Below are 11,738 nucleotides of genomic sequence, written 5' to 3' on the forward strand. Positions count from 1 at the left end.
TTAAAAGTGAAATAAAATAATTAACTACCAAAAAAAATTGTCTTTACTGCCAGAAATTGTTTGCGGCCGTAAATTGTTTGCGGCCGTAAACTTGAGGATTTTTCGGTTCAAAAATTTTAACAGAAATTCAAGAGATTAGGTTATTTTACGGTCCAAGGTTCAACACGGATTAGAATAGGTCTTCAAGATTAACAGACTTGCACCAAAAATTGGTTTATTGTCAAAGAACTAAGCTTCACGGTTTAAGAACTCAAAGGGATTGTGGTCGTGAACTCGGTGTTTACGGCCGTAAGCTCGGACCAAAACCACGGATTCTTCAGATTCCGAATGAAACAATAAACCCTTTTTGCTGAGAAGTACGAACTAGCACTAATCACGACTGTAGAATGCCTTTGACGCTGGTCTCGCTCTGATACCAATTGTAAGGTCCAAAATCGGATCTCACCAGAGATCAAAAGCAAACAATAAGCACACAAAACGAATTAATAAGCAAAGAAGTAACAAACCAAGCTTGCATACATTTTATAGCTTTAAACGTCTGATACAACTTGGTGAGAACCGTGAACACAAAAGGCATCAACAACCAAAATCGTCTTACACAACCCACTATTTATACACCCAAGACCGTGAAGAGTTTACGGCCGTAAGGTGTTTACGGCCGTAAACTCTATTACAACCGTAAACCAAAATTCAACAGCTAACTGCAAACACACCCCTATTACTAACTGCAAAACCTAGACCAAACCATTATTCTAAGCCCTTCATTATGTGTTATGTGTTTCAAGTTTTTCTCAGGATCGCGGGAAAGCACCGACTCGATTGTACACACTAGAGAAAGAGTTATGTTTGAGGATCCTGGATTATTAAATAAAAAATATAGAGATGCGTTTTGTAAATGAGAATACTATGATTTAAAAAAAATGTTTTGAAATTTACAGTGTTACACTAAGAATGCCTTGGAAACCCTCCAAGGTCTTACACCTAGGTGCCTCAGGAACCCTCCAAGGTCTTTCATGCAAGTGTCACAAATAACTAGCATATCACATATTCCATACCAATTAGCACATCACATAACAACTAATGGGCCGGCCTTGGTGCCTTAGACCCATTGTTACGGTGAGGAGACTCGCCTCTATCTGAAGAATCTGAAGGCTGCTCTCCTAACAGTCCGTAAACACCTATGCTGAACAATAATAACATTACTCAAATTCGGGATCAAACACCATATTTGTAGAGAACCCAAATCCCCAAGTCTTTTCACAATGGCCCAAAAAGTCTTCCTTAGTTATTGCGCCCAAAGTCCATATCCATAATCATTAATGGGCCTCATGGGCCAATAAAGCCCAACCATAACATCCATGGCCCAAAATAGATAAATTGGCCCACTAACACCAAAACGTGACTAGGCCCAATGACTAATTGAGGCCCACAAGCTCAAAGGCCCAAAACAAGTCCAAGTCCAACTGTTGTGCGTACGCCTGGCGTACCACCCTGGTACGCGCAGTGTACTGAGTCCCTGAGCAGTACGTGCGGCGCACACTAACTTACGCCCAGCGTACAAACAGATTAAGCACTTCCTTCCATTAAGTGCTTAATACTCGATGTCTAATCGTCCAAAACCAGATATGAGCTCATTAAGACGTCGTAGGGCATAAAGTTGGCAACTTTATGCCCTTGCATGCTCTATGGGACTTAAAAACTTCATTCATCACGTTAGGACTTCATTTAAGGCTCCAAACTCTTGCATGGAGTCTAGATACTGTTGGATTAGTGTCTAAGTTCATAACTATTTTGGTATGTACTTGACCCGATGGTGCATGGTCCTTTTGGGTTGCCTTCACCAAAGCAACTTGATAGGATGAATTATGGAGAGAAAGGATTAAATATGATTTATTAATATATTATGAAAATAATATATTAAAAGAGAAATCATATTGTTTTATTAATATTAGTCAAGAATTAATAAGAATTAAGTTTGTGGCTAAAAGAGATTAATTAAACTTAAGGGACTGGAATTGTAATTATAAGATAATTGCAATTGGGCTATGGATTACCTTATTATTTAGGGTTAAATGAATTCTATGGGGAAACCCATTAGAAATCGTCCAAGGCTTCTTAAAGAAGGGTCCATGGGTTGCTTAGGGCCTAAGCATCCAAATTAGGGTTTCTTAGTTTAAAACCCTAATAGCCTACATGTATATATATAGTACCCTTAAGCCTCAAAAACGTGGTGAACTAATTGGTTAGGGTTTCCACACGTTTTGGGCAGCCTCCTTCTCTTCTCCTCTTCATCCTTTTACTCTTGGTGTTTGTGAGCCATTAGAGGAGTGACATTTGTGACTCTAAGCTTTCTAAAGTCAATACAAGAAGGATTTGAGATTGTTATTGCTATATAACAATCAAGGTATGATCTAAACCTATTTCTTATGTTAATATGATTACTTGAATGTTAGATTTAGGGTTTAAAGTCTTGGATGAATAGCATGTACAATAGAGAAACCTAGATCCAAGCATTAGGGTTGCATGAGCACATAGGATGTTCTTATGGCTAAAACCCAACAGTGGTATCAGAGCCTAGATTGGTTTCTATTGTATTGATGCATATTTGATCGAAATCAGCACTGAAAATCGAATTTTTTGGCTTCTGTGTGTTTGACTCGCCGAGTCACTTGGTGCACTCGCCGATTCAGTTGTACTCGACGAGTCCAGGTCCAGACTCGACTAGTCAAATCGTCTGACAGCTCGTTTTCGCGATTTTCTTCCGGTTTTGGCTTTGGATAATTACCATGAATGTGTTTTTGTTATAAAATCCGAATTTTATCAATATTTGGTGATTATCCTTACCTAAATAGAAGATAATTGTCAAAATTTAGATAATCACTTGTTTTATTAGATAAAGTTTGATTATTTGTAATTTAGATTTGAATTATCTTGTGAAAAAAGTTTTAATTTTTCCTTTTTAGGTTTTATATTTTAAATTTGAACTTAATAGTTTTGTTTTGAAATTTAAATAGTTAAAACCCTAATGTTTTGAAAAGTTTCAAAACTTTCCCTCAAGTTTTGGAATTTAAATTTTGATTAAAAAGTTTGATTTTGAAATATTTAAATTCTAAACCCTAATGTTTTGAAATGTTTCAAAACTTACCCTCAAGTTTTGGAATTTAAAAGTCGATTAAAAGTTTAATTTAGAAATGTTAAATTCTAAAACCCTAGTATTGTTTTGAAAAGTTCAAATCACACCCCTACGGTTTTATTAATTAATTAAGGTGTATAATTAAAGGAGATTTAATAAATCCATAAAGTTTTGGTGTACAATTCAATTTAATTAAAAGTATAATTATTAAATTAGACCACCTAGTATTTTAAAAGTGTAAAATACACCATATACTATATATAACATTAAAAGTCTAACATTATATATATATATATATATATATATATATATATATATATATATATATATATATATATATATATATATATATATATATAAGAGTAAAAGAAAGTCTTATCGTTAGTAGGCCTCATTCACGAAGCTGGTCTATAAAGGGTGTTTAAGGAAATTGCCTATAAAATGGTGGTTGAATGGGTATCCACTCTTACCCACCGCACTCTTGACTAGTGAGGGTTGTTAGCCGAAAGGGTAGGATAGGACAGAAACCTTCCATTATAAGTATAATGAAGTATAAAAGTAACTAAATGCTTTCATAAAATTCCCAATCTTAGTTACTTTAGGCAAAAGTGAATTGATGCAATTCCATGAAATTACACTTTGTGCCCTTGCGAAGACGTTAGTGGAGCGTGTGTGGTTAACCGGCACACTAAATGGTTCTAAGCAAATGTAGCAAAGGGTGACTCAATGTTTGTCATAGTCTGGTGGAGTATGTGTGGTTTACCGGCACATCGAATAGGTGACTGTAACATGTGAGGGCACCATGTAGATTTGCATGGTTATTCACACCCGCTTTGTGATCCTCGGCATCCCAATCATAAACTAGAGGGGCATATCGAGATTTAAACATGCCATTGAAATGTTCAATGAATCTCAAAGGATCTAGGAGTTTTCATAAATTTAAAACTTAAATTTCCTTTTCTTTTTTAATGGTGGAAATTAGTGAATCGTCATTCACTTACCTTCAAATATTCTGCAACTAGATTACGGCATCCCTTTTCTAGGTTGTAGCGTATTGTGTTGGGTCCTAGCCTTAATATCTCATTTGGTTGATTTATTAAGGACTCAATAAATCAACTAACTTAAATTTGTTTTCTCCCATTTTGTAGATGTCAAAGTACGACAACTATGGTCTTCCCAAATCCCATGGAACAAGCATTCCACATGAAGATGATATTCCACGATTCGATCGAGGAACAAGAAATCATACTTCACTTCCTCCTTCTCCTCCCGTTGTTCTCCCTAACCCACAAGATTGAAGAATTGAAAGGTTCCATGTCACTAAAGCCCTAATGGAAATGAAACATAAAGATGGTAAACCCGTGTGTGCCCACGTTCTAGGAATAAAATCACAAATCAATAGGTTGATAATGTTGGGTGCATCATTCCCAGATAAGTTGGCTGTGAGCAGGGTTCTGCAGTCACTTCCCGAATCATATAATGAGTTCAAAAGAAAGTATTATATGATGGATCATGACGAAAACCTCATTGACCTAACTTACATGCTCATTGCTGCTGAATCAGAAATGATTTGGCAAAGCAATGGAGCATATTTGTTGGGAAAATCAACCAACCATGCTTCCGAGGACATTCTAGGAGAACCGACCTGCATTTGCTGCCAAGAGAAAGGGCGTTGGATACAAGTCTGCCCTAAGAGCCTGAAAAGTCCAGAAGATGGGAGAGTCAAAGAGTATGGATTTGCTTCAGGTAAAATCCACTATCTAACTCCATTAAGTTCCTATTCATTGATTCTTAATACATAATGTGATAAGATTGCATTTGAATGTTTTGCAGGATCAGTGAAAAGAGAGGAAGCTTGATGGAAAAAGCAAGATGAGTCTAATCACAAAGAAATGGATCTCGATCTCATGGACTTGAAGATTAAATTTTGAGCTTAGAAAGTTATGATAGAGTTGTTAGGAATATTTAATTACATAGTTTTTCAATTGATTTTGCATTGTAAGGACAAAATGTTTTCCGCTGCTTTATGAATAAAATAAATTGTGATTTGACTCATTTATTTATTCATTTCCTTGCAATAAAATCGTTATGAAAAAAGTTGATGTTTGCATATTTCTACAACGAATGGATGTGATTCTTATTATGATAATTGTGAAATGTCGAGAATTTGCCAAATAGGGAAAGTTTGTCATCGGCCAAGTTTCAAGTGGACAGAAACTTGGAATCATGAAACAAGTATTGTATGATGAATGAAAATTTTTCACATTTGGAAGTAAGAGTAATTCGTTGACAAAGTGTCAAGTGAAGGACTAGGAGATCGAGTACACAAGGTTGTGTGTTGATCAAGTCCACCACAAGAGTAACAAAGATATTCGTCATGATTTACTAAGGTTAAGTAAATATGATTACACTTATGAGATTAAGTGTGATTCTTAGTTGATTAAAAAGAGTTTAAATCAATAGCAGAACGAATAAGAAGAATCAAGTAGGCAGAAAGATAAAAGTTTCTCTATTCTAAGAAGAAGGGAGAGTACCTTTTATTATGTTTTATGATAGGTCTTAATGATTAAGAACCATATCTCAATTGATCCTCTAAGTGAGTCTTGGTGCAATTGTATGTCTAAGAAGAGGAATCGAGAATTAAAGAAATGGTTAAATCAAGAAGCCAATCATAATTCATTCCATAACAAGTCTTAAAGTTAAGATTGTGACATTAAGTGACAAGTCTTAAGAAGGTTTATAACATTCATCAAATGTAGAATTTGGAAAAAGGTTTTCTTATTCTTGCACATTTGAAATTGGAAAGTTGTGATGTCTTGGATAAGACAAAAACCAACTAGGACCAATTTATGAAGTGTTTTGTCTTGATAAAAGCTACACTAACTCTTGAATATTTGTTTGTCAAGAAATGCTCATTGACAAAAGAATCTTATATGTCAAGGAGTCAGTGGGAGTCTTAATGGTCTTGAAAAGTTTCAAGAACTAATCAAGAATAAACCTTATCGATCATCACTAGCATACGAGTTAAGGTTTACAACCTATCGTGTTGACACTATCTTGTTTCAATGTCGTTCCAATTGAGTTAATTATGCATGTGAGTTCTATGAGTTCTCATTTGAACGCATAAAAGGCAAGCACTTTGATCAATGAAAATTACATTGATAGGAAAGGGTGAGCTGCTTAACTACTTGGAAGACATGGTGGGCAGTCGTGTTACCATAAGGCAAGAAATCAAGATTGAGAAAGTTCGGTCCATATGAGTTTGAATTTTTCGTAAACTTTGGTTTTGACAAATTCACATGGATAAGAACACATACACCATTAAATTTAAGTGTCATAAGTTTCCCTCCTTCATGAAAATGACTGTGAGGTAATACTTTCACTGAAAGAGATTTTAAGAAGATAGTGATTGTGATAATTGGATTCTCGAATTCGATTATGGTTACGGTATCCCTTTCCATGATTCGAATTGTGAGATTTGGCAATTAGTCTAAATTGTTTAGACACACATATGAGCTATCTAAGGGAAAGGTGTATAAGCTTAGATAAAGGATTATCAAAGCATTAAGTATTAGAAACATGAACTTAAGAAATTCAATATGTATTGTTTTTCTGGAAGTTAAGCTGGTTTCTGAATACATGTCAAAGCTAGTGGGAGCATAAGTGTTATGTTTATAATAATCATCATGATAGTGGGAGCATAAATGTTATGATTGTATGATTATTAAGGCAAGTATTGCAAGTTAGCAATATTAATTATAGAAAACAAGAGTCATACTTTGCAAAGTTGTAAGGATGTAAAGTTGTTTTGCTATAATTAAGGGAGAGAATATTATGCTTCATTTCAAATCTAAAAGCTTAGGTTGTGGAATGTTAATAAATTTAGTCAAGGATACATAGCACGTTCTTAAATTTCGATTATGATTACGGCATTCCTCTTCATATTTTGAATTGTGAGAACGTAGCACATAAAAATATCATGGCAGAAGATTCATAAAGTATCAAATCTTTATGTAAGACATTATGCATCGTGTCCCATATGCTTCGGGTATAGGATCGATTGTAAATGCTATAATATTTGACCATTCTAAAATTTTCCAAATGTCTAGCGCATTAAGAGGGAAAAGGACAAGAATCGGTTTTGACTAAATTAAACAACTATCAAAGGACAATCCAAAGTTCGTCGATGATTGGTCGTTTGTGAGTAGTTGGAAGTATGATATTGGATGGACCATATCGACATTAATATTAATAGATAAGATTCTATTAAGAATGAATTGTCATATGGAAAATATGGAAATGTTTCCATATTGGTTGTTGGATATTGAGAATCAATGTCTAGATTAGAAACTTTTATGCAAAAGGATGTTCAAAGGAATGTACTTTGAGTGAAAGACATCAAATCTATGGAATTGTCTTGTAACAATCTCCGATAAAGGATTTTGTAATTTCGTTGGCAATAGTCATTGTGACTTTTGTGCTATGACATTACGAAAGGATCATTGCATAAAATGTTAGAATCTAGCATATTCTATAAGTGGCAAGAATTTGATGTTCTTTCACTTGTGGAAAGGATTAGGAGTTGTGAAATGAGTATGATTGGTAATGTGTTCATTTGATCTATTTCACAAAGTAAGAACCATAGGTAAACATTGTGTGCATGCTAAGAGCATGGGACAAGTGTGGTAATAATTCAAGTAAGAAGTTGATTACCCGAAACGACAAATAATGAGTAATCGATATGGTGATAAATAAAAGGTGTTTTATTTATACTCAAAGGTTTGAGGCCATATGGGATTAGTATTATCCTTGTGTTTCACCTTGTATGTTTTGACTTCCTGAATAATTTAATTGGTTCAGAACAGTCAAATTATTCGAACGGACCACAGTCGTTCATATATTGGAAGTAGATATGAATGAAGACTGTCGTGAATTGGTGTGTGGATTGTCTAAAGAGCATTAGACATAAGCAAATGTTTGCTGGAACGTTCATGAGTGCTTATGAGTATGATTTGAGCATTGGATTAAACCCACGCTCACTTGTATCACTTCATGGATTTCATCATGAGTGATTGGTGAGACGATAACATCTTATATTCTTGAAACCGAGATGTGTGAGTTGTATCTTGCGAGTCGGTTGCACATTGATAATATGTAAACGCACCAGTAACTTGGTGTTATAAAACATATTGTTATGTGTGATTTGGTGAGTAAGTGCAAGCGAGCATTGAGTCAAAGTTTATCCATTCCTTTTATCCAAAGTAGGATAAAAGCGATATCTGTGGGCCCCTCGATGATTTAGTGATGGCACCTAAGCGCTTGGCTAAGCCGGGACTAAATTGATGTGTTCAATTGTAGTCTGTTGTCAGTCATCATAAATTTGAATTCGGGAAACAGCACATAGACAGAGAGAATGATTTAGATCCATGTCTCAGTCTATACGATATCTGGAATGGAGGAATATATGATCCCTTATCTAAAGGACACGCATATCTGATAAGATCAGAGTTGACAGCGGCTTTAGAAAGCTACAATTGCAGATCAGGATCTGAAGTCATGGCGGAATAGTTATTAGACTTATCCAAGTGGGAGACTGTTGGATTAGTGTCTAAGTTCATAACTATTTTGTTATGTACTTGACCCGATGGTGCATGGTCCTTTTGGGTTGCCTTCACCAAAACAACTTGATAGGATGAATTATGGAGAGAAAGGATTAAATATGATTTATTAATATATTATGAGAATAATATATTAAAAGAGAAATCATCTTGTTTTATTAATATTAGTCAAGAATTAATAAGAATTAAGTTTGTGGCTAAAAGAGATTAATTAAACTTAAGGGACTGGAATTGTAATTATAAGATAATTGCAATTGGCCTATGGATTACCTTATTATTTAGGGTTGAACGAATTCTATGGGGAAACCCATTAGAAATCGTCCAAGGCTTCTTAAAGAAGGGTCCATGGGTTGCTTAGGGCCTAAGCATCCAAATTAGGGTTTCCTAGTTAAAAACCCTAATAGCCTACATGTATATAGTACCCTTAAGCCTCAAAAACGTGGTGAACTAATTGGTTAGGGTTTCCACACGTTTTGGGCAGCCTCCTTCTCTTCTCCTCTTCATCCTTTTGCTCTTGGTGTTTGTGAGCCATTAGAGGAGTGACATTTGTGACTCTAAGCTTTCTAAAGTCAATACAAGAAGGATTTGAGATTGTTATTGCTATATAACAATCAAGGTATGATCTAAACCTATTTCTTATGTTAATATGATTACTTGAATGTTAGATTTAGGGTTTAAAGTCTTGGATGAATAGCATGTACAATAGAGAAACCTAGATCCAAGCATTAGGGTTGCATGAGCACATAGGATGTTCTTATGGCTAAAACCCAACAGATACTCTCCAAGATAGCACCTTTATGCATCCAGCATGCTCATAAGGCTCAGATCTAACCATTTCAGTCTCTATAGTTGCTCAACTCTCGAGAGAAGGTCCAAAACCAACAAAAGGGACCATAAAGAAATCCCTAACTATATCTAAAGAATAAGAAGGCAATATCAAAGCTTTATACCTCCAGAAGCTCCTTAAGGCGAACTAGATACAAATTCTTAAAGCCCAAAACCACTCCAAGCTTGCTTGACAACTCCTTCTTCTTGAACGGACACTAAAATGGCCACAAATGCACTCCTTAAGCTCAAAACACACTCTCTAATTGTATTAGGGTTTTCAGAGACATTTGTAGGTGAAAGAGGCTGATTAAGGTGAGGCTCAAATGAGATAATGATGCTTATATAGGCCTCAAGTCCGGAAATTAGGGTTTGGGCATTCGTCACGTACGCCCAGCGTATGTGTTGTCCCTCCGCGATCATTCTTGCAAAGTACGCTAAGCGTACCCATGAGTACACCCAGCATACTTAGGGGACATATTACGAAACATTTAAAATTTTCAAGGGATTCAAAGGTAATACCTAATTTGGATTGTTACATTAATACTTGAAATCTAGAGCAGCAAAGCTCATATCTGAATCGATTAATGATTTGTTTGGATAAACTTTCCAACTTTATCCATCTCCTTGTTATGACCCGGGATCTAGATCTCGTGACAGGACCTGTTGTGCTTCCTACAACCGTGAGTATTACTAACACCTAATCTCCTATTGAGAGGAGACTAGGTTAAACTATTCTAAGATATTAAAAACAATTGACTTCAAGCATAATTTTATTTCATGAACGACTACCCTTTAAATAGGGATAAACAAAGGACTCTAATAAGGTAATAAGATCACCCAAATCAACTCAAATACTAAATGATCCTAATAACAAATGTAAAAACTGAAACAAGATAATTTCCTAAAATAAGATATTTTCCAAAAATACTTATTATCCATATGATTCATAACATTACTCCCCTCCTCCGCATTGAGCTTGTCCTCAAGCTCAATAGTCATCCATTAGCGTCATCTTCCTCGTTGTCCATCATGATGCAAAAGATCTTGGCACATTTATGCCCAATCGAGAATATTTCATCACAGTTGAAGCACAAGCCTTTTGCCCGCCTCTCTGCCATTTCTACAGCCGTTAGTTTTTTCCAGGCCGGATTTAGTGTTTCAGTTTTGTAGTTTCCAGCTCCCCCTTTTCCTGCAGACTCTCGTTTTTGGCTTCCAGCCGAGGTTTGGTTTCCTGTAGGCCTGACCCCTATTGGTTGTCCTGCTTCGGCCACCCTTAGCTCAATTTGTCTAGCTAGATTCACGGCATAGTATAGAGTTATGGGTCTCGCAAATTCAACCTCATATCTTATCACATTTATTAGCCCCGCACAAAAGTGCCACATGCTTTGTTCTGGAGTTACTCCGGTCGTTCTTCCTAATAGAGACTCGAAACTTGCACAATAGTCTTCCACCGTGCCGGTTTGCCTGAGTTGTGTTAGTTCTCTGAGCGGGTTCATACTCATTGGAGGCCCAAAACGAATTTTGCACTCCTCCACAAACTCGTTCCAGGTTGGCTGTCCTTTCATCCGCCTCAAATTCCGATACCACTCGCTTGCCTTGCCTTGAAGAACAAAGGTTGCCTGACGAACCCATGCTTTAGTTGGAGTTTGTTGTTCTTCAAAGAAGTCCTCACACTTCTGTAACCATTCAAGTGGGTCACCCTTGCCGTCATACACCGGAAACTCCATCTTGGCGAATCTAGGCACCCGATTTCTAGGTACCCGATTGCCACGGTAACCTCCTTCATCAAATTCATCCCAACTTTTATGCACCTGTTCTTGTTCAATATGCCGATTGTGTCCCGATCCTTCAACTTTCTGGAAATCCCAGCGGTGTTTGAATGATTGTGGGTCTGCATTGCGCCAAGAATCAGACCCCTTCTCTACTCCCCGCCCTGTTCCCAAGGGGTTTGATCCAAACGACCCCCTGCCTCGACCTAACACCGTGAAGGCACTCGTCATCTTGCCTCCTGGTGAGTTGCCGGTGATGATGCCCTTGCCCCTTCCTCGGCCTAGCTCGCTGCTATCTTCAAATTGCTGGTCCATCTCTTCTTCTTCCTCGCCTGCTTCAGACCCTTGTTTGTTGACCTTGTTTTGGGATTGTGATAAACTCTCTTCCAG

Source organism: Lactuca sativa, chromosome 9 (genome assembly GCF_002870075.4).
Source record: "Lactuca sativa cultivar Salinas chromosome 9, Lsat_Salinas_v11, whole genome shotgun sequence".
NCBI lineage: Eukaryota > Viridiplantae > Streptophyta > Magnoliopsida > Asterales > Asteraceae > Lactuca > Lactuca sativa.